Source organism: Dendrobates tinctorius, unplaced genomic scaffold, assembly GCF_039654945.1.
Source record: "Dendrobates tinctorius isolate UK_male_01 unplaced genomic scaffold, ASM3965494v1 ptg000071l, whole genome shotgun sequence".
Classification (NCBI taxonomy): domain Eukaryota; kingdom Metazoa; phylum Chordata; class Amphibia; order Anura; family Dendrobatidae; genus Dendrobates; species Dendrobates tinctorius.
In genome coordinates this window covers 7,033,213-7,056,397 of record NW_027361739.1, presented here as the reverse complement: position 1 = coordinate 7,056,397, position 23,185 = coordinate 7,033,213, and positions in this window count along the sequence as shown.

The following is a 23,185-nucleotide window of genomic DNA, read 5'->3' as shown; positions in this document are numbered from 1 at the left end:
TCTTGCAAGCCGCCGGATATATTCTTGGTTCCCCTGTGTGTTACTGTGTGAATTGCTTTCTGACTGACTGACTTTGGCCTGGACTTCTGACTCTCCTTCTGCCTAACGATTCTGTACCTCTGCGACTCTCCTGGTTTATGACTTTCGGCCTGAATCTGACTCTGCTTCTGCCTAACGATTCTGTACCTCTGCTACTCTCCTGGTTTATGACTCTCGGCCTGAATCTGACTCTGCTTCTGCCTAACGATTCTGTACCTCTGCTACTCTCCTGGTTTATGACTCTCGGCCTGAATCTGACTCTGCTTCTGTCTACCGTTTTTGTACCATTGCTGCCCGACTGGTTTAGACTCGCATATCTCCACGTTTGTGTCCTGTATTGGAACACCTTTCTGGCAACCGTCCTGCTCTGGTCACTGCTCCTATTCAGACAGCGCCTCCTGGGCTCTGCTATAAATCCAGATCCCTGTATAGGGGTAAAGGGTATCAGTGTTTCTCGGGGTGTTGCCTGGCTGCAGCCCAGACCCGCAGGCGGACGTCACATTATATCCGGCCATATAAAAAAAAACTGCTTCTTGTGTATATATCCAGCATATACAAAAGCAGCCTCCCTGAACTTTTTTTTTCTCTCCCTTCTTCTGACTGAGCTGATTTCTGGCCTAAACACCTGGTTCAGTGCACAGCCTGAAGGAGCACTTTCATCTTCATGCAACAGTATGCTGCAGTCTGGAGCCTTCAGAGAGAGAGCTGAGCGTCAGAGATCCATACTACTGAGACATCGGCCTCTGGGCAACTCTGGCTATGGTTGCCCAGGGGCACAGGTATTGCCCGCAGATGCGGCTAAAGTTTTATTGCCTATTGCCCTTTCTTTTGGTCAGAAATCTCAGTGTGTGAACGCATATGTGGATTGTGGATCTGAAGGGAATTTTATGGATTCTTTGGTTGCTAAAAGTCTCGGTGTACCCCTATTAAGACTTAATGCCCCTATAAAAACTACGGCTATTAATGGCACATCTATTGTCCAGGAGGGGGTTAAATTTGTTACTGACAAAATCACTATGTCGGTGGGAGCATTGCATACCGAGGTTATGTCATTTTTTGTGATGGATAATTTGTCTGCTGCAGTCATTTTGGGGATGCCATGGCTACGCCAGCATAATCCAGTCATCGACTGGCACCTAGGCGATGTTATACGCTGGAGTTCACACTGTCAGGAAAACTGCATGTCGCTAACAGTAAACCAAGTTAAAGTTAAACCCCTCCACATACCGTTTGCCTTCAGAGATTTTGAGGATGTCTTTTCTATTGGAAAATCTGAAAGGCTACCCCCTCACAGAAAGTATGATTGCCCTATAGATCTGATTCCAGATGCCCGTCTCCCAAAAGGGAGAATATTTAGTCTCTCAGGTCCAGAGCGTCAGGCTATGAACGAGTACATAGCTGATAGCTTAAAAAAGGGGTTTATTAGACCGTCCATTTCACCAGTTGGAGCTGGCTTCTTCTTTGTAGAAAAGAAAGATGGTGGTCTCAGACCCTGCATTGACTACCGGGAATTGAATGCAATCACTGTAAAGAACCAGTACCCGCTTCCACTCATCCCTGATCTTTTTAATCAGCTAATGGGAGCCCGTTGGTTTACTAAACTGGACCTCCGGGGGGCATACAATCTAGTCCGCATAAGAGACGGGGATGAGTGGAAAACAGCCTTTAATACCCCTCTTGGCCACTTTGAGTACCTGGTAATGCCCTTCGGACTCAGTAACGCACCTGCCGTGTTCCAGCACTTTGTAAATGACATTTTCAGGGACATTTGTGGGGTGTATGTCGTCGTGTATTTAGATGACATTTTGATTTATTCTGCTGACCCTGTGACACATGCTCAGCACGTTCGCTCTGTACTGCAGAGACTGCGAGAACACTCCCTGTTTGCTAAACTGGAGAAATGTGTTTTTTTTGCGGAGGAGGTACAATTTTTAGGATATGTGGTTTCAAGCACAGGCTTCCGTATGGATCCTGCCAAGATCCAACCTATTAAAACTTGGGTGCAACCCAAGTCGCTAAAAGCGCTGCAGCGATTTTTAGGGTTTGCAAATTATTACCGAAAATTCATCAGGGGTTTCTCCGAAATTGCTAAACCACTCACGGATTTGACCCGAAAAGGGGCAGACGTGACCAATTGGAACCCTGAGGCAATTCAGGCTTTTGCTACGTTAAAAGAGTGCTTTGTAGCCAACCCAGTTTTGGTTCAGCCTGATCTGGACCGCCCGTTTATTGTAGAGGTGGACGCCTCTGAGGTCGGAGTTGGAGCAGTGCTGTCGCAAGGCACTGCATCACTCACTCAGCTTCGCCCATGTGCCTTTTTCTCCCGCAAATTCTCTGCCACTGAGAAGAATTACGATATAGGTAATCGGGAGTTATTGGCGATCAAATGGGCCTTCGATGAATGGCGCCACTTCCTCGAAGGCGCCAAACATAAGATCACTGTGATTACAGATCACAAGAATCTGACTTACCTGGAGTCAGCTAAAAGATTAAATCCTAGACAAGCGAGGTGGGCCTTGTTCTTCTCTAGGTTTGATTTCTTAATAACCTTTCGTCCTGGTACCAAAAATGTGAGGGCTGATGCTCTCTCTCGAAGTTTCTGCCCCTCACAGGCTGAGGACTCGGAGCCAGTTCCAATACTGGCCAATGGTATTGTTGTGTCGGCTGTGTCTCTGGACCTTCTGGAGGAGATCCGTAGGTCCCCAGAACCAGCCCCTGACTCGACGCCCCCCCAGAAATTGTTTGTTCCAGCGCCGTTTCGCCTACAAGTTCTGAAGGAGTCGCACGACTCCGTCCTGGCAGGCCATCCTGGGGTCAATAATACCGCCAGGCTTGTGACTAGGAGTTTTTGGTGGCCAACGGTAGTTAAGGACTGCAAGGATTATGTACTAGCTTGTGAAATCTGTGCTCGCGCCAAGTCCCCTCACAATCGGCCTGCCGGCTGGCTCCAGTCCTTGCCCGCTCCAGAGAGTCCATGGACCCACATCTCCATGGACTTCATTACTGACCTACCACCCTCAGAGGGGAAGACATGTATCTGGGTGGTGGTGGACAGGTTCAGTAAGCAATGTCATTTCATTCCCCTCTCTGGATTACCTAATTCAGAAACTCTGAGTAAGTTGTTTATTGTTCATGTAATAAGGCTGCATGGCGCTCCAGAGAATATCGTGTCCGACCGAGGTACCCAGTTTGTTTCCAAATTCTGGAGAGCATTCTGCAAACGTATTGGTATTGAATTATCCTTCTCCTCCGCTTACCACCCTGAGACCAATGGTCAAACGGAGCGTACCAACCAGGCTCTAGAGCAATATCTTCGCTGCTATGTCTCGGAACATCAGTCTGATTGGGCGGAACATCTCCCATTAGCTGAGTTCGCTCTAAATAACCAGTACCAGGAATCTATCAAAACCACCCCGTTCTTCTGCAATCATGGTTTGCACCCACGTTTTGGTTCATTTTCGGCCAAGATGTCGGAGCTTCCGGGAGTAGAGAATTCCATACGTCACTTAAGGACAATCTGGTCGGAGGTGAACACAAACTTGAAAGGGTCCCAGGTCAGGCAGGCTTCGGCCGCAAATAAACGGAGGTCCACGGGGCCGCACCTAGGAGTTGGGGACAAAGTTTGGCTGTCTACCAGAAACATTAAGCTTAAGGTGCCATCTGCCAAACTGGGGCCCAGGTTTATTGGTCCCTACGAGATATTAGAAGTAATTAACCCAGTAGCCTTTCGTTTAAGGCTCCCTCAGTCTTTTAAAATTCCTAATGTTTTCCACAAATCCCTTCTCAAGGTGTACCGCTCCCCAATTCATCCCGTCCAGTCCCCTCCTCCTCCAGTTTTGGTCAAGGGTGCCTTGGAGTACGAAGTCCAGGGCATCCTTGATTCCCGTTTAGTGAGAAAGTCTGTGCAATATTTAGTTCATTGGAAAGGCTATGGCCCAGAGGAGAGGTCCTGGGTCCCCGCTAGTGACATTCATGCCAAGGGGTTGATTAGAAGGTTTCACCTCCTTCACCCTGATAAACCGGGTTTTGAGGGTCCGGAGGCCCCTCTTGGAGGGGGGGGTACTGTCACGTTTCCGCCAGACTTAGGGCCTGCTGTTCCGGTCGCGGCCTCTAGGAGGCGCCGGACCGCCACTTTATCGTCAGACTCAGGGACGGCTGTTCCTGCCTCGGCCACTGGACAGGGCCGTGGTTCTGTCACGTCAGGCTCAGAGCCTACTGTCCCGGCTTTAGCCTCTAGGAGGCGCCGGTCTGTCACGTCGCCGTTAAATTCTGGGTCTGCTGCTCCTGTCGCGGTCACTAGGAGGCGCCATGGCTCGCCCGGGAGTTATGGTGCTGACAGAGTAAGGGCACCTGCGCAGGCATCTGGTGGACGCAGGCTCCACCCCTCTGTCAGTCATCAAGAGGTTACTGCATCTCCATCTGGCCTGGTCCTGGGGGCGGTACTGATGACATCATCAGTCCAGGAACCTATGAGGGGTGACCTGATCCCTGAAATACCTTGGGACTGGTCTTGCAAGCCGCCGGATATATTCTTGGTTCCCCTGTGTGTTACTGTGTGAATTGCTTTCTGACTGACTGACTTTGGCCTGGACTTCTGACTCTCCTTCTGCCTAACGATTCTGTACCTCTGCGACTCTCCTGGTTTATGACTTTCGGCCTGAATCTGACTCTGCTTCTGCCTAACGATTCTGTACCTCTGCTACTCTCCTGGTTTATGACTCTCGGCCTGAATCTGACTCTGCTTCTGCCTAACGATTCTGTACCTCTGCTACTCTCCTGGTTTATGACTCTCGGCCTGAATCTGACTCTGCTTCTGTCTACCGTTTTTGTACCATTGCTGCCCGACTGGTTTAGACTCGCATATCTCCACGTTTGTGTCCTGTATTGGAACACCTTTCTGGCAACCGTCCTGCTCTGGTCACTGCTCCTATTCAGACAGCGCCTCCTGGGCTCTGCTATAAATCCAGATCCCTGTATAGGGGTAAAGGGTATCAGTGTTTCTCGGGGTGTTGCCTGGCTGCAGCCCAGACCCGCAGGCGGACGTCACAATTATTAGCACAAAGGATTTAGAATTGTGGCCTGGTGTCTGGAAGACACTATTACCAGAGGGGATTTAGATTCTGAAATGTGGACTGCTGCCTGCACCACACTATTAACACAAGCTATTTAGAATCTGAAATGTGGAATCTCCTAGCTGCACCACAGTATTAGCACAACATATTTTGACTCTGAAATGTGGACTCCTGCCTGCACCAAATTATTAGCACAAACAATTTAGATTCCACCGCTGTGTGGATGTCAAAGAAAGGGAGTTGAGTAGCCTGTAATGTAACAGAAGTTGTCAGTTGTCTTTAGATGGGACGAGCCAGTGTTTGTTCAGAAATGTGGCCTGGTGTCTGGACCACACTATTAGCAGAAATTATTTAGATTCTGAAATGTGGACTCCTGACTGCACCACACAATTAGCATAAATGATTTAGATTTTGAAATGTGGTCTCCTAGTTGCATCACACAATTAGCACAAACAATTTAGATTATGAAATGTGGTTTCCTGCCTGCACTACAGTATTAGCACAAATGATTTAGATTCTAAAATTTGGACTCCTGCCTGCATCACACTATTAGCACAAACAATTTAAATTCTGAAATGTGGACTCCTGCTTGCAGGACAGTATTAGTCCAAATGATTTAGATTCTGAAATGTGGACTCCTGGCTGCACTACACATTAGCACAAACAATTTAGATTCTGAAACAGGTTATTACACTTGGGGTTATTTAGTTTGGAAAATCGAAGGCTTAGGGGTGATCTTATTACAATGTATAAATATATGCAGGGACAATACAAAGACCTTTCTAATGATCTTTTTACTCTTAGACCTGTGACGGGGACAAGGGGGCATCCTCTACGTCTGGAGGAAAGAAGGTTTAAGCATACTCAAAGACGTGGATTATTTACTGTAATAGCAGTGAGACTTTGGAACTCTCTGCCATATGATCTTGTAATGAGTGATTCCCTAATAAAATTTAAGAAGGGACTGGATGCCTTTCTTGAAAAGTATAATATTACAGGGTATATAAAGTACACTAGTTTCCTTAATATTGCGTTGATCCAGGGAGCTAGTCGGATTGCCGTATGTGGAGTCGGGAAGGAATTTTTTTTCCCCAATGTGAAGCTTACTGTTTGCCACATGGGGCTTTTTTGCCTTCCTCTGGATCAACATGTTAGGGTAAGTTATGATAGGATATGGGTTGAACTAGATGCACTTAAAATCTTCCTTCAACCTTAATAACTATGTTACTATGTTTCTATGTTACTATGTAATCACACAATTAGCACAAACAATTTAGATTCTGAAATGCGGACTCCCGCCTGCACAATAGTATTAGCACAAATTATTTAATTTCTGAAATGTGGACTCTCTTGGTTGCACCACATTATTAGTGTAATGACACCATTGGCATCACTGGCGCTGCCTAGGGGGTGCTATCAGGGGGCATGTGAACGAGCAAAGGGAGTACAGGAACAAGGCACGCTGTGCGCAAGGACCTGAGACTAAGCAGTGAGCACAGGACCTGGCACTAAGCAGTCATGTGACCAGGGGGGCAGATTCACCACACGTGAATACAGGGAAGGAAGCTGAGCATGCAGAGTGCAGAGCACAGACAGTAAACGTGGTCAAGGAAAGCCGAGGATCAAATCCCAGAAGAGAGCACAGTACCTAGGGATAAGACAAAGAGTAAATGGAGACAAGCCAAGGGGTCAGATAACCAGGAGGGACTGGGCAGTACAAAGTAGGATGCAGAAGCAAAAGTCAGGGGACAAACCGGGTCATACGCAGCAAAGCGCACAAGCACAGAGGCACAACCTTTACAGACGAGTAACCTGGGTCAGCAACGACAAACCGATTATACGTAAGTATGACCAACACCAAATCTAGGAACTGCCAACATTAGTCGCCCCAGAACCAAAGAGAGGCGAACTAAAATTAACCCTGAGCTGGATGGTGGCGGAACCATCCTGTCCAGAGACATGACAGCACTCCCCTCTCAATGGGGGCCAGGAAACCGGGCATGAAAGGAGTGCACCAGATGATCGGCATGAACCGATGGGGCAGGAACTCAGGATCAGTTGTCAGGACCATACCCCTTCCAGTGCACAAGTTACTGGAGGGAACGGCGGGCCAACTGGGAATCCACGATGCGCTCCACCTCATACTCCTCCTGATTATCCACCAACACAGGCGGCGAGGGACCCAATGACGCTTCTTACACTGCCCCCAATGGTTTCATCAGGGCATTATGGAATACATTGGGGATCTTAAAAGATGCTGGAAGGCGCAAAGGAAACTCCACTGGGTTAACCACCTCCGTGAACTCATAAGGGCCAATAAACTTAGGTCCCAATTTTACCAAAGAAACCTTACGTTTAATGTTCCTGGTAGACAGCCACACCTTATCCCCAATCTGTCAGCAAAAAGCTTAAACTTCCTCTGAGCCTCCTCAATATTTTTTTTTGGACATCCCGCCATAAGTTCCCCAACTGCTGTACAGCAATATCAGCCCCCTGGCAAACGGAGTCCAGGCGAGAAATCTCCCCAAAGTGTGGATTAAACCCATAATTACAGAAGAAATGGGAGGTACCTGTAGAGTGGTTAACATGGTTATTGAACGCAAACTCTGCTAAAGGCAAGGCATCGGACCAGTCCCCTTGACTGGAGGTGGCAAGGCAGCGCAAAATTTGTTCTAACGAATGATTGGTCCGTTGGGTCTGACCATTGGTCTCCAGATGATAAGCCGAGGAAAAGGACAATTCAATACCCAACCTTTTACAAAACGCCCTCAAAAGCCTGGACACAAACTACACACCACGGTCCGACACCATATTCAAGGCCACAGCATGCAAACGAACCACATGTTGAACGAACAACCTAGACAAGGTCTCAGCAGAGGGTAGTGCCACTAAGGGTACAAAGTGTACTTGCTTCGTAAACATGTCCACCACCCAGATGACAGTATTACCCTTGGAGGGAGGAAGATTGGTGATAAAGTCTATGGACAAATGTGTTCATGGTCTATCAGGAACTGGCAAAGGCACTAATTCCCCGGCCGGCCATGAGAGCTCTTAGCACGGGCACAATCTTCACAGGCAGACACAAATTTCCTCACATTAGATGTAAGTGAGGCCCACCAAAAATCCTCGTGATGGCCCCTCGAGTAGCCGAAATCCCCAAATGTCCACTCAGTGCCAAATCATGGAACTTTTGGAGGACTCTGAGTCGAAGTTGAACCGGAACAAACAATTTTCCCACCGGCTTGGATGGGGAGCCTGATACTGGGCTTCCCGAATCTCCCATTCCAAACCTGCAGACACATCAGCCACCACCATCCCAGGTTGAAGAATGGAGGATGGAGGCTCGGGGGGAGAAACAGGATCCAGACTTCGAGACAAGGCATCGGGCTTCACATTCTTGGATCCCGGATGAAAAGTGATCGAGAACTGGAACTTGGGAAAAAAAGTGACCATCTGGCTTGCCTGGGGGTCAACCTTTTAGCAGACTCAATATACGCCAGGTTCTTGTGGTCCGTAACTGAAGTAATGGGATGAACCGCCCCCTCTAAAAAATGTCTCCATTCTTCAAAGGTCAACTTAACCACAAGAAGTTCCCGATTACCCATGTCATAATATCTTTCCGCTGGGGAGAACTTCTTGGAGAAGAAAGGCGCATGGTCTCAAATTGGTCAAGCTAGCGGGGCCCTGGAACAACACTGCCCCCACCCCCAACTCTGAGGCATCAACCTCCACCACAAAAGGTTCAGATGGATCAGGTTGAACCAGAACCGGGGCAGTCAATAAACAATTTTTCAGAGTGAGAGACGCCGCTACCGCTGAGATAGACCAATTGTTAACATCAGCCCCCTTCTGTGTCAAGTCAGTGAGGGGCTGACCACCTGAGAGAACCCTTTAATAAACCTCCGGTAGTAATTGGCGAATCCCAAGAAGCACTGAAGGGTCGGCCGAGTGCCAATCGCAGCATGCTGCGATTTCTCTCGCTCGTAGAATACGGGCAAGAAAAAAACAGTGATGGGAGCTGCCCCATACATTAACAGTGGTCTGAGTGCTATGCGATGTTTTATCGCATAGCACCCGTCTGTATTCAGCGCAAGTGTGACCCCTGCCTAAGCGGTATTCTCAGGCTCGGACCTGTCTAGCGCATATCATGGCTGTAACCCCCCCTAGGTGAGCAAAAATCTCAGCTTTCAGTTTTGCATAGTCTAGCAGGAGTCTTCGTGAACCTGATGATTCACAGCAACAGGAGATGGCAAGTCTCACTGTCTGGTGAAGCCTTTATTTGTCACACCATTGATATTATATTGTGGGGTAGCGTGGTAGTTACAGGCAGACAAAATCCATATAAAGAAAAAACTGGGCTTTATTTTCAGCCAAAAACATAACAAACAGTAAAGAAACCAAAAACAACAAAGCCTTGCTCGACTAGCACTAACTAACATACCATACTGCTGACTCAACTCACGTTATCAGGAATGTATGCGTTTTTGATTTTCCAGCAACTCGGCATGCAGCACATTCAACACATAGTATGGTGGCCCCCACGCAAACATCCATACAGTATGATGGTCTTCCATTAAGTATAATGGACCCCACTAGCCCTACAAACCATATGATGGCCCCCTACATAGCCCCCCCAGGCAGTATATTGGCCCCAACACAACCTTCCACACAGTATAAGGCTATGTGCACACGTGTGGAATTCCCGTGGATTTTATGCATTTTTTGCCGTGTTTTTTCACTATGAAAATGCTGAGAAAATGCTGTAAAAATGCATAAAATAAGCAACCCATTGAGTTGAATGGCATTCCACACATGCTGTGCTAATGCTGCGTATTTTTCTGCGGCGGAATCGCATCGTGGAGAAATACGCAGTATGCTCATTCTTTTTGCGGAATCACAGGAATTCCGCACACATAGGAATGCATTGTTCCACTTACTTTCCACATGTGGCTATGCCCAACATGCGCAAAGTAAGGGGAAAATGTGCGGATGGTACCCAGGGTCTGGAGGAGAGGAGACTGTCCTCCAAGCCCTGGGTACCATATCCCTGTAAAAAATAGAATTAAAATAAAAAATCATGTTATTCTCACCTTCCGGCATCCCCCGCAGCGTCCCCAGGACTCAGCGATGCTCCCAGCAAGTCCCGTTCCCAGCAATGCCTTGCGACAATGACCTGTGATGACGTAGCCGTCTGCTGCCATGACTGATATGTGAAATGCATGTATTATATTTTTTTGCATTTTATAGATAGGCTGGCTACCTTTTTTGACCCACAGATCTGTTGCTACTCAGCTGGAATGCATCATTTATATTGTATATACTTATTGATTTTGGGGTTCTTTATGCAATGGCCGGACATCTACATCTATTGCACCCAGTTTCAGACTGAAGAACATTGGGCCCACTGGAGGATTTGACTCTGAGGGCCCACATTTCCCCTCTGCTGAAGAGCCCCATAGCAACTACAAGGTTTGCACTATGAATTCTCCTGAAGGAGAAGCCAGGGCCCACCGGAGGATTCTCCGGTTCTCTGGTGGGCCAGTTCAACCCAGTTTTGCACCTTATTACTAGCTGAATTTCCAAAAACTATTGGATTTCCACGTATAATTCAAGTCTTATTTTAAACATAAGTGATTTCAGCACATTATAGCCCATTTTTTGAATGGTGCCTTAATTACATGGGACTTACCATCTCACAGAAGCACCCCATAAGGACTTTATATCTTATCTTTATCAGTGTTAACAGACTCCCACCATTTTTTCAATCAGTCCCTACTTTTAGTCGTTCTCCATATTATATTACTGTATTTGTATTGTTGCATATTAGTGTTGTAATTGTTGTTTAATAAACTTTTTGGACTTTTATTTGAACCTATTTTACCTTTGGGTATCTCTATCCCAGCCGAATTGACAAAGAATCTATCCACTAGTATTCATTATTTATTGTGCCAGGGTGGATACTGATAGAGACTCCCTCTTTTTGGTTTTAATTGTACACTGCCTACTTGCTCCACCGGCTGTCATCTACTCGGTGGATGCAATCCAGGGGACCCCATTGTAAATCTAGATCTCTGTATAGGGATAAAAGGGTGAAGACCAGGGGTCATCAGGGAACCTTTAAGTGGATTGGCTTGCTCAAAGTCTGTCTATGAAAGCCCTATTAAAGGGAATCTGTCACCTATTTTTTCGTATATAAGCTGCAGCCACCACCATCAGGGGCTTATAAAGGCGCCGGGAAAGGTCAGAGAGGCCCAGCGCCTGCACACTGCAGTACTTTACTCTGTCCTCAACAGGGCAGAGAAAGTATGCCTGCGCCGGAGCCATGGCAGAAGTAAGAAGGAGGACGTCATCGCATGAAGATAAAAGACGCCGGACCGGACCGCCCCCCCGGGTGAGTATAATATAACTTGTTTTTCTTCTCTTTCAGGTTACATCGGGGGTCTTATCTCCAGCTTTATAGAATGCTGTAGATAAGCCCCTGATGGCGGTGCCGGCAGCTTATATACCAAAAAATAGGTGACAGATTCCCTTTAAAATCTGCCAGGTTTCTGTGTACAGCTCATTCTTACATACACAATGCTGAGAAATTAAAAGAACGCTTAAATGTCACATTGGAATGCAATGAAGGAAAGATTCCTTTTTGATTGTCTTTACTAAAATAAATTGCTTAATTAATTGAGACCAAAGTGAGGTATCGTCAGTTGAAAAAAAAAATCTCAAAGTGCATTCCAGATCACTCCAAAAATTATGCTAAAAAAATAAATCACATGTAAGTTTCATTTGCATGAATTTCATCATGACATTGGCCTCAGTAGTTTGTATGCCCACCCTCATTCCTCCACGCAAAGTCCTGGGGAAATCACCTCCTAGACCTGTATCAGGGCTTCAGTGAGTTCTTAAACAGTCTGTTTTTCTGCTTGGACGCATTTGATGCATTTATAACTAATGGCCATAAGGTTCTCAGTTGGATTCAGGTGTATGGAATGTATCAGCCAATTGACATCAATGACTTCAACATAGAATCATAAAATCATAGAATTTTAGAGTTGGAAGGGACCTCAAGGTCATCTTGTCCAACCTCCTGCTCAATGTAGGCAGGATTCACTAAGCCATCTCAGACAGATATCTGTCCAGCCTCTGTTTGAAGACTTCCATTGAAGGAGAACTCACCACCTCTTGTGGTAGGCTATTCAACTCATTGATCACCCTATCTGCCAAAAAGATTTTCTAATATCTAAGGCCGGTTTCACATTAGCGCATTTTCAGCGCGCGCACGGCCGGGGGTAGCTCCGCCCCCGAGCCGGCTCTCTGCCCGCCCCTTGCTTGTAGCGCCGCCTACTAGCGGACAGCGGCGCCTGCGATCGGCGCACCCTATCTTTAGCATAGGGTGCGCAGATCGTGCGCAGGCCGTGCGCTAGTTGCGCTTTGACCTGTGCTGCGCACTTTTGACGGTGCGCCGTGCGCGCCAAAATCAAACTTTTCGGATTTTGGCGCGCACGGCGCACCGTCAAAAGTGCGCAGCACAGGTCAAAGCGCAACTAGCGCACGGCCTGCGCACGATCTGCGCACCCTATGCTAAAGATAGGGTGCGCCGATCGCAGGCGCCGCTGTCCGCTAGTAGGCGGCGCTACAAGCAAGGGGCGGGCACGCCGGGCAGAGAGCCGGCTCGGGGGCGGAGCTACCCCCGGCCGTGCGCGCGCTGAAAATGCGCTAATGTGAAACCGGCCTAATCTGTATTTTCTCCTTTTCAGTTTCTTTTCATTGCTTCTCGCATTTCCATGTGCAAATGAGAATAATGATGATCCCGCTACACTGTGACATCCCTTCAGACATTTGTAGCTATATTAAGTCTCCTCTTAGCCTTCCTTTTTGCAAGTTAAACATTACCAGATTCTTTACCTTGCAGGACATACTTTGGAGTCCGCTCACCATTCTGGTAGCTTTTCTCTGAACTTGCTCCATTTATTCAATGTCTTTTTAAAATGTGGTGTCCAGACCTGGACACAGTATTCCAGATGAGGCCTGGCCAAGGAGGAGTAGAGGAAGATAATTACTTCATGTGATCTAGACTCTATGTTTCTCGTAATACACCCCAGAACTGTGTTTGCATTTGCTGCTGCTGCATTAAACTGTTTGTACAGTGTGTGATCAATTAGTATACCCAAGTCTCTTCCACACGTGCTGTTGCTTAGTTCTATTCCTCCAGTTTTGAAGATGTAATTTTCATTTTTCTTGCCCAGATGTAGAATCTTGAATTTCTTCCTGTTAAATGCCATTCTATTAGTCGCTGTCCATTGTTGATGCTTATGTGGCGCCCCTGAGGGTTTAGTCGCCACAGAGGTACTGCACCTCCTCCTGAGATGTGGTACCCCACCATCCAGGTAGGGTGGAGATACCTGACCACACTCCAACACCTGCACCCCACGCCACAAAGTAGTGTAGCAAAGCACCTTCGGCGGCTCCCTGCTTGGAGTGTAGCATAGCACCCCATGGAGGCTCCCTGCTTGGAACACGAAATGTGCTGGGAGGTGGGTGGAGTTGAGTTCACATAAAAGAGTGGGAAGAGTTGAGTCAGTCAGTCAGTCTTTCATTCAGTCAGTGAGTGAGGATGTAGAAGGACAGAGAGTGAGAAAGAGAAGATCCCCGGGAGAGGGATGGAAGAAGGAAGTGCTGCAGCAGGCCACAGTTATCTGGGTCTGCTGGCACAGGAAAGAGACAGAGAAAGGAAGCTTGATTTTCCATTGGAAAGAAGGATTAGTACGGAACGTAAGGAGAATAGGAGGACTAAGGATCAGGGTTGGAAGAGAGAACCCTTCCCAAGCTCTAAGCGCAAGGCCGGGATCTGGTCCCCGAGGTTGTATGCATACTAATGGTCCTGCAGCAGACACTGGAGGAATAGAAGTAGTGACCACTTTATTCCCACACAAGACTTGGGGGCACAACAGCAACGCTAGTGAGTCGGGACTAGGTAGTAAGGAGTCCCCGAAGCAGGCTACAGCTGTCTGCCGTACAAGTAGAGTTCATAGGAACATCTGACAGGAGGAACTCCAGTGTAACTGTCAGGAACACCGCACTACACTCGCTCACCGAACCAGTGCGCATGTCCTGAGTACAAAAACAGTGCTCAAAGATACCTGTGGAGCAGGGCAGCAGCGGTGACAATGTGTGCTTCAGACTATCAGTGTCAGGATCCTGTCAGCGCTGGAAAGTAAAGATGCACAGGACCTGTGGACGCTGAAGTTAGCAAGCTGGCACAGGACCTATGGTCATGTGACTGCAAGGGGGCGGGGCTTAGCGTCCTGCTTTCAAAGATGGCAGGACACTATACAACAACTCAGAGTCAGGCAAAACGGAAGTCATACACAGTACAGGCAAACGAGGTACAGGAGGGATATACAGATGGGAGGTCAGACAAAGCCAAAGGTCATACACAAGAGGGCAGAGCGGTACCAAAGGGACGAGCAGAGAATAGTCAAGTCACAAGCAAAAAGCTATACACGAGAGAGCGGTGCGGTACAAAAGGGACAGGCAGAACTCATAACAGGGACAGAACAAAACCAAACAAGCAACAAGTAATCAGGCACAAGGCACACGTACACCAGAGGTCAACTAACTCAGCTGAGGGCAGAAGTATAACTGACATCGGACCTTGGTCTAGTGAGCTTTAAATAGTCGCCCTCTGCCAGAGGGAGGCAGAAGCAATTAACCCCCTGTCTGACCAGGACGGGCCAAAGCGAAACCCCATCCTGGATCATGACAGTAACTCAGTACTGTGAGTACTTCACTCAAAGGCGCTATAAGAGGAGACATTCAGAAAAGGCACATATGTTGGCTGAGTATTGGAAGGGAGTACTTCATCTTGCCTGGAAGTTGGCTGAGCTCTTGACCCGGAGGACACGGCACGGATGCGGGCACCTGTACCACAACAGACTGTGAGTAAAGCTTTGGAACTACATGCCCTGGTGTCCTCCACTTATTCCGGCGCCAACCCGTCCAGCACTGCTACATCCCTTGCGTCCGACACTACACCATCTAAGTGTCACTTCACCTACTCTGCCCTGGGACTACAGCCCTGCCTGTGGAGGGCTATAACATCACTGCTGCACCACACCATCTGTCCCAGAGGATCAGTCTGCAGCGTCGGCTTACATCTACATTGCCGTACACCACAGGTAGCATCACAAATCACTTATAAACTTCGCCTTTTTACAATGGGCACCCAGGGCCACGAGCCGGGTCCCAGTTGCCGTAACAGCTCCCATTGAAGCTCATCGGGCCCAGTACCGAGTACCCCACAGCCCTGGGAGAGCGACCCACTTATCTAGATCCTAGGATCTGCTTTCACACTCTGGCCACATGAGGCATTGTCTTACACCACTATGAGGTCTACAATGGCTTTCAGGATAAAATCTAGGTAGATCACAACAGTCAGAGTGCTGTTGACTGTCAAGTGGAGGTTTGTGTATTCTAGGCCATCACTGACCCATTGGCACACTGGTCATGCAGAATGATGTTTCAGGCAACATAATATTCACCACAGCATCTACAGAATCTCTTGCATCTGTCATATGTTCTCAGTGTGAACCTGCTCTCATCAGTAAAGAGAACGGGACACCAATGTTAAATCTGCCAATTTTATTTTCTTTTGCTCTCTGGCAAATGCAAATTGAGCTGCATGGAGCTGGGTTGTGTGAACAGATTCCACAACAAGATGTTGAGCCCTGATGTCACCCTCATAGAGTCTGTGGCTAACAGATTAGTCAGAAATATGCAGTTACATAGCTAATCTGGCTGAAAAAAAAGACAAATGTTCATCCAGTTTCACCTAGGGATGGGAACTAATAAAAGGAATTGGGTATGTGCTTGATTTAGTCTGCCCAAACAGAGCTAATATTTCCCTCCTGATACAAATTTTTTATCCACTTGACCAAATAGTCAGAAAATATCTTTGCACATGTACAAAATAATTTATGTTATTTTCTTCGAAAAAGCATCTTAGTCCTTTAGCATCTGTTACCAGCTCTTGAGGTTGTATGTTCTACAGATGAATAGTTCTTATGGTAAAGAAATGCAGTCTCCATAGCAATCTGGAGGTTATAATGTATGGCTCTGGCAATGCTCTTTCTGTTCCTCTGAAAAAAAAAAAAACACGAGATACTGTTCTTGCGACTGGGTTGATGCCCTTTTACATCCCTGTTGGTGTTCTTCGTTGGCCAGTGTCTTGGTATCAAATTTATGATTTGAGACTGGGAGACAGCAAATCTTCTTGCCAGAGTAGCTGGACTACCTGGGCAACCTGAATGAATTGCTGGTACCTCCTCACACTACACCAGTTCAGACAAAGCTGATAGCAAAATATAAAAGTAGAGAAGAACGAGTCAGAAAGGATTAAGAGAGAGTAACGGACTTTGTTCACTACATGCAAAACAATCCCTTTTTTGTGGTGGTCTTGCTTTTGACTTTACAGGGCATTTGTCACTTTCATTTGCATCAAGGCAGGTGAAATGGATGAATTTACAATCTAAGTCTATGTGCACACGTTGCGGATTCTGCTGCGTTTCCTCCGCGGTTTTGGCCCTGCAGAAACGCAGCAGTTCCGCAGACATGGTACAGTACCATGTTATCCTATGGCTTTTCAAAATCGCTGTGCTCACGCTGCGTTTTTTTCCGCGTGGTTTTGCTGCGGTTTACAAACCACAGCATGTCAATTGTTTGGGCGGTTTCCGCAGCGGTTTCACACCTTTAACATAGTAGAGGTGTGAAACCGCAGGGCAAAACCGCAGGCTAATCAGCAGGAAAACCGCAGGTCACTTTACCTGCGGTTTTACCTGCGGATCCGCGCAGAAAAACCCGCAGGTGAATCCGCAGCGTATGCCCATAGCCTAAGGCTACTTTCACACATCAGTTTTTTGCCGTCAGGCAGGATCAGGCTTTTTTTAGAAAAAACGGATCCGGCATAAATTTTGGAGAACTGTAGAAACGGATCCGGTTTTTTGCTGGATCCGTCTCTGTTCCTGGCGGCTGGCCAATTGGATCTGAGCATGCGCAGACTTAAAAAAACCGGATCCGGTGGCTGGATCCGTCTTTTTCTGGATCCGGCGCATTCCGGCGCCCATAGACTTTCATTGTAGCAAAAAGCTGGAAGCGCCGGTGCTTCCGGCTTTTTCGCCGGAGACAAAAATCGTTACAGTAGCCATTTTTTCCAGACGCCGGAATGAGACAAGTTGCCGGATCCGGCAAAAAACGGATGAAACGCAATGCCATCCGGCACGATCCGGCGCTAATGCAAGTCAATGGGGAAAAACCGGATCCGGCATTGCATTTTGCCGGATCCGGTTTTACAAAAAAAAGCCAGATCGCGCCTGAAGGCAAAAAACTGATGTGTGATAGAGGCCTTAGGGTATGTGCATAAGTTGCAGATTTTTTTCACGGATCTGCAGCGCTTTTTCCACGCGGAATTGCACCAAATCCGCAAAGTATAGCTCAAGCAATGTTAATCAGTGGGAATTGAGAATTGGTGTGCACATGCTGCGGAAAATTCAGCACTGATTTACAGCGTTTTATTTTCCGCAGCATGTCAGTTCTCTTTGCAGATCTGCAGCATTTCTGCACCCATTGCCTTCCACTGAGTCAGTCTTATCCACAGCAAAACCGCACTTGTAAAAAGGTTTGCGAATTTGCTGCGGATGCGCTGGCAAAAACGCAGCAGAAAAGGAAATGATGTCAAAAGGAGGAAGAGTTTGTGGGTGCAGAATATGTGTGAGCAGAGAATATGTGAGTGGGCGGAGAATATGTGCGAGCAAAGAATATGTGAGTGTCTGTCTGCGGGTGTCTGTGTGTGTTTGTATGTGTGTGCGGGTGTCTGTGTGTTTTGGTATATGTGTGCGGGTGTCTGCGCAGCTGTGTGCAGGTGTCTGTGGGTGTGTGCGCAGCTGTGTGTGGCTGTTTGTGGGTGTCTGTGTGTATCTGTGTGTGTGGGCTGCTGTGTGCGGGTGTTTGTGTGTGTGTTCGGCTGTGTGCAGTAAAGCTACCGCTGCTACTGTCGATCACAGTGCTGCGGGATCATGCTGGCAGATGTCAATGTGATTCTGCAGCTGACTGTGACCCGCAAAAAAATCAGGCGTGGGCTGATGAGACTTCTGCTCCCATCAGGCTATGTCTGATGGGAGAGCAGTCTCATCTGCCGGCGCCTGTACTCACAGTTAAAAAAAAAAAAAGTAAAATTACATACATAGTCAGATAAAAATAAAAACCCATTATACTCACCTCACAGCTAGGGATGAGCGAGTACTGAAGTATTCGGACTCGCTTTACTCATACCGAGTATACCTTGAGGCCGGGGTCACACTAGAGAGGAATACGGACGAGTGAGAGGCGTTAAAAGCACGCATTACACACGGACAAATGATTCTCTATGGGGCAGCTCCCAACAGCCGTATAATTCTCGTCTGTATTCTACGGTCCGTGCCAATCGCAGCATGCTGCGATTGTCAGCATACTACGCCCGTAATACGCCAATACAAGTCTATGGGTGCACAAAAAATACAGATTACACACAGACCACACGTGTGACTTGCGAGAAATACGCAGGTCTTTTGGCTGGTGACAGGAAATGGGCCAATCCATCATCAGGAAGCTTAGACATGCAAATGAGCTCAAAAAGCGCTCCAGACATCCAGGAAGTCAGCCTCCACGGAGTACATCAGCGTCATGGCGCCATATTTTCTCAATGTGGAGAAGCTTATTGTGTTAGTGCAGGAGCGGCCAGAAATATGGGACCAACATGATGCCCATTATGCCAACCGGGCAAGAAAGGAGGCGTTATGGAGGCTCATATGTCACCAGATGTTCCACGATTTTGGTGATCAGCCACGTGAGGTGCAGCAGCAACTGAGTAAGTACAACCCAAAAATTGTTTAAAATTACCTCACATCAAAAAATGCATATAGAATCAGCCCCCCCCCCCTTCCTGTGCTTGTACTTTTTTCCTCATGAGGTGGGTAGATTTTGATGTGACCCATGGTTTTACACTGCCATCATTTGGCCAGGCCACAAGCTCCTCATCCTCCTAGCCAACCAAGTTAGTAAGTGTAGTTACTTGATAAATGAACTACTGTGACCCTGTGTATCTGGCCTGGATGCCCCAATTATATATGCCACCCTGGGTAGAAAGCACACCCCAGAAGGTCACATGCCTAGGCTACTGGTAGCAAATTTGACATATCAAATATGTGAAATTGAGAATATTTCCTGTCACATTGCAGTGGAAGATGTGTTGAGACGCTGGCGCAGCATCCGCGACCAATACAGGCGGGAACGTCAGCAGCGGTCCAGGAGTAGTGATGCGGGCCACATAAAGAGGAAATACGTATATTATGACCGCCTCTCCTTCCTCGCCCCTATTCTGGATCTGAGACCGTAAGTAGATACCTCACACCACATTACACAGGTACTTTACAGGGCCAAAAATATTGATTTATTTTTGGCTCTGTTCGATTTCATAATAGAACTCAGTCCAACCTTATGGAGAGAGGAACTGGCTCAGATACAGAGCCCATCATTGATTCTGTAGGGGATGAGGTGGCTGGCCCATCTTCTCCCCCTACAAGAAGCATGGGTGAAGAATCCTCTCAGGAAAACCCAGTGCCTGCGCCACAAACCCCACCACCAGGACCACATCCACAACAAGGACCGTCTGCTGCTGCACCATCAGCCATACAGGAGGAGCAGGGCAACATGAGCAGCAGCCCAACTGCCCAGATCTGGGGCTCCCCACAGCCTGCTGGACCATCCCGGTGAGGAAGAAGAAGGCGCCATATCCCTGCCCAAGATACCCGTACCAATGTGGACACAGAGGTCCTCAACTATCTGTCTAGAGTGAATAATGATGATGGCGAGGAGGCATACTCACGCAGCCTGGCCCGTTATCTTCATGCCCTTTCCCGTGAGGTGAGGCTCCGTATTTGAGGATGTTTTCAGATCCTGCTTGATGCAAGCACACACCCTAATACCCCATATGAGTTATTTGAATATCTGGAGAGGTGGCAGCTTTCACCAAGAAATCTAATGCGCCTTACACCACCCACACACTTGCTTGGTCAAGCAGGCTCTGAGGATGCTCAAAAACATGGGCCTACACCTCACCCCCTTCCTCCCCCTACCCAACCTTTACAACAGCAGCCACATATGTCTGGCTCTAGCCAACGTCACCAATATGGCCACTTTTTCCCACCCAGTGTTGGAGGCTCGTCCCAACCTGGCTGGAGACGACATGGCTATATTGGTGGGTATGAGACACGGGCCTACCCAACCCAACAAGATGCCCCTGTTCATTATCACTCTGGCCAGTACCAAGCCCAATCCCAGGAGGCAGTACACTACCCACATCATGGGCAACAGTATGCCCCCACACAGGGCGATGGGAAAGTTGGGCAAAGTAGCCAGCAGCAAACACAGGCTGGTCTTCTGCCTTCTCCTCCCCCAACATACCAAAATTTATAATATTTCCATTTTGTTATTGCCTAATGTTATTTTTGTTGTTTTCTATGTGTGAAAATTTTATTGTCACACAATGTTCACATCTGCAAAAAGGCCAATTTGGCCCTTTGCCACATTTCTGATATGGCAAGAATATGTTTTGCTTTAAAAAAAACAAAAAAAAAAGGCAAAAGTAAACATTTGTCTGCTACATTTAACGTCTCTGTCTCAATTCTAAAAAACTGTGTCAGCATACTAACATACGCTTACCAATGCAAATCAACAGTCATAGAATCAGAAATGGAAGAAATATATATATTTAGACACACAGAAACCAAAATATTATAACATAGACACAGCATGCTCTTGCAAAGAAGTTTCCCCCTCAGGTGACATAAAGTAATTTGTGAAAATATCACGCACTTTGAGGCCAGAGAGCGGTCTACGTTGAGGGTTGATAGGTGGTGTCACCCTACGCACATTGTCCGACCCACGCACAACACCAGCAGAGGAGGAACAATCATGTATCCTGGTGAAGTTATGAAGAACCACACAAGCTTTAACTACTTCATTAACATTTTGTTCACTCAGCTGAATGGCAGACTGGAGTACCCGTCATTTTACACAAAAAATGCCAAAGGAACACTCCACCAGTCGCCGAGCAAGTGATAGGCGCAAGTTAAAAATTCTGTACCGGTGGTCAAGGTTGCGCCGGGGATATGGCCTCATGACATTGCGCGTTAACTGAAATGCCTCATCTGCCACAAGGACATAAGGGACAGATTCTTGAGTGGAGCCTGGTATTTGGCGTGGTGGTGGTAGATCCAACTGGTTGGTGCGTAGCCGCCGAGCCATAATGGAAGTATTGAAGACTCGAGAGTCTCCCGTGCTTCCATAGGCCCCAATGTCAACAATTATAAACTTGTATTCAGGGTCGACCAGAGCCAACAATACAACAGAAAAGTATTGTTTATAATTGAAGAATTGGGAGCCAGAGTTCGGTGGCTTACGCACCCGGATATGTTTGCCATCAAGGGCCCCAATACAATTAGGAAACTGGCATTCCTCCTCAAAGTCCCTTGATATCCTCAACCAGTCTTCCATCCTGGGCATGACGAGTTGATGTAGTCTTGACCATATTTCACTACATGTCGACCTGACTATGCCAGAAATGGTAGATCTTCCAATCAGAAACTCATGGTGGAGGGCGGCATAAGACAGGCCAGTGGACAGGAAGCTGAAGAACAACAGAAAAGGAACATTTTAGAATGCACAAATTAACCAAAAAACAGGTACATACATACCAAACTTGTTAGGATTTCAGATCTACTAACACACACATATTTGGTCGCACAATGACTAAGTGATATTCAGTACATATTACACATAACATTCTGGTCTGTAAGTTTCAACATATCTGGAATAAGATGAGGGCATTAAAATTAGTCCATGAAGCAATAAATACATACTTTGGGCAACACATCATGAACATAGAGAATGTGGTTGTGTAGTACATACCGTAATGTGAGTAGAAGTCGCTCCTCTGCACATATAGATTTGCGCATCCTTGTGTCCTGAAAGGTTATCCCAGGGAGCACTGTCTCCAGGAGTCGATCAAATGTTGCAAGGCTCAAGCGACAGTATTGGTAGAATTTTGCAGGATGCTCCCGCAGAGAAGAATAGAGGCGGTAAAAATGACCTCTTGTGAGTCGTTGCCTCAAAAGTGGATGTACCCACATGCGTCTCCTCCTCCGCGGATCCACTATCACTGGGTATGGTTGACCAAAGCGGCGTGACAAAAGCCAGTTGAAGAGAACCTGCTCAGTTGTGTTGAAACTCAGACTGTCTGCCATGTTGCACATACAACACCAACATACCTAGTGAAGGCAAGGTCACAAATGGACAGAATGGAGGCTGCCACCTGTTCCTGAGGCAATAAATAGGGTGCAGGCTAATGATTTAAATAGTTTGCAGGCTTCAAAACTGTTAAATGTCCATTTTGCAAGCCTGCGAGAAAATCTCGCAATACGGATTCAATACGGATTACATACGGATGCTGACATGCGCAAAATACGCGACCACACCTTGCTTACGGATGACATACGGAGCACTATTTAGGGGTCATTCATTCGTATTACGCATGTAAACTACGGACCGTTTTTGCGTCGGTTAGTGTGACCCCAGCCTAATACTGGGGTATTCGGTATGAATAGCGAGTCCAATGATAGTCAATGGAAAATGCGAGTAATTGTCTGCTGGACCCTACAAAGTGGTCTGGGGGCAGAGGAAAAGGCTAAAAAATGTGTAAATGTTAAAAAAAATGTATGCTGTAAACAAATGTATATAACATGGGGGCACCTGGTCAGGGGCTGCACGAGTGGTTTTACACCACTGCTTCACTAGAATGTACAAACACTATTTGAAGTCCTGTGGTTTTTGCCGGAAGAGCGGGACTCATACGCCACTTACATATTTTTCGTTTTATAAGACGCTCCGGATTATAAGACGCACCACAAATTGAGGAGAAAAATAAGTAAAAAATTTTTTTTTAATAAAATGGTGGTGCCTCTTATAATCCTTGCATCTTATTGCTTACC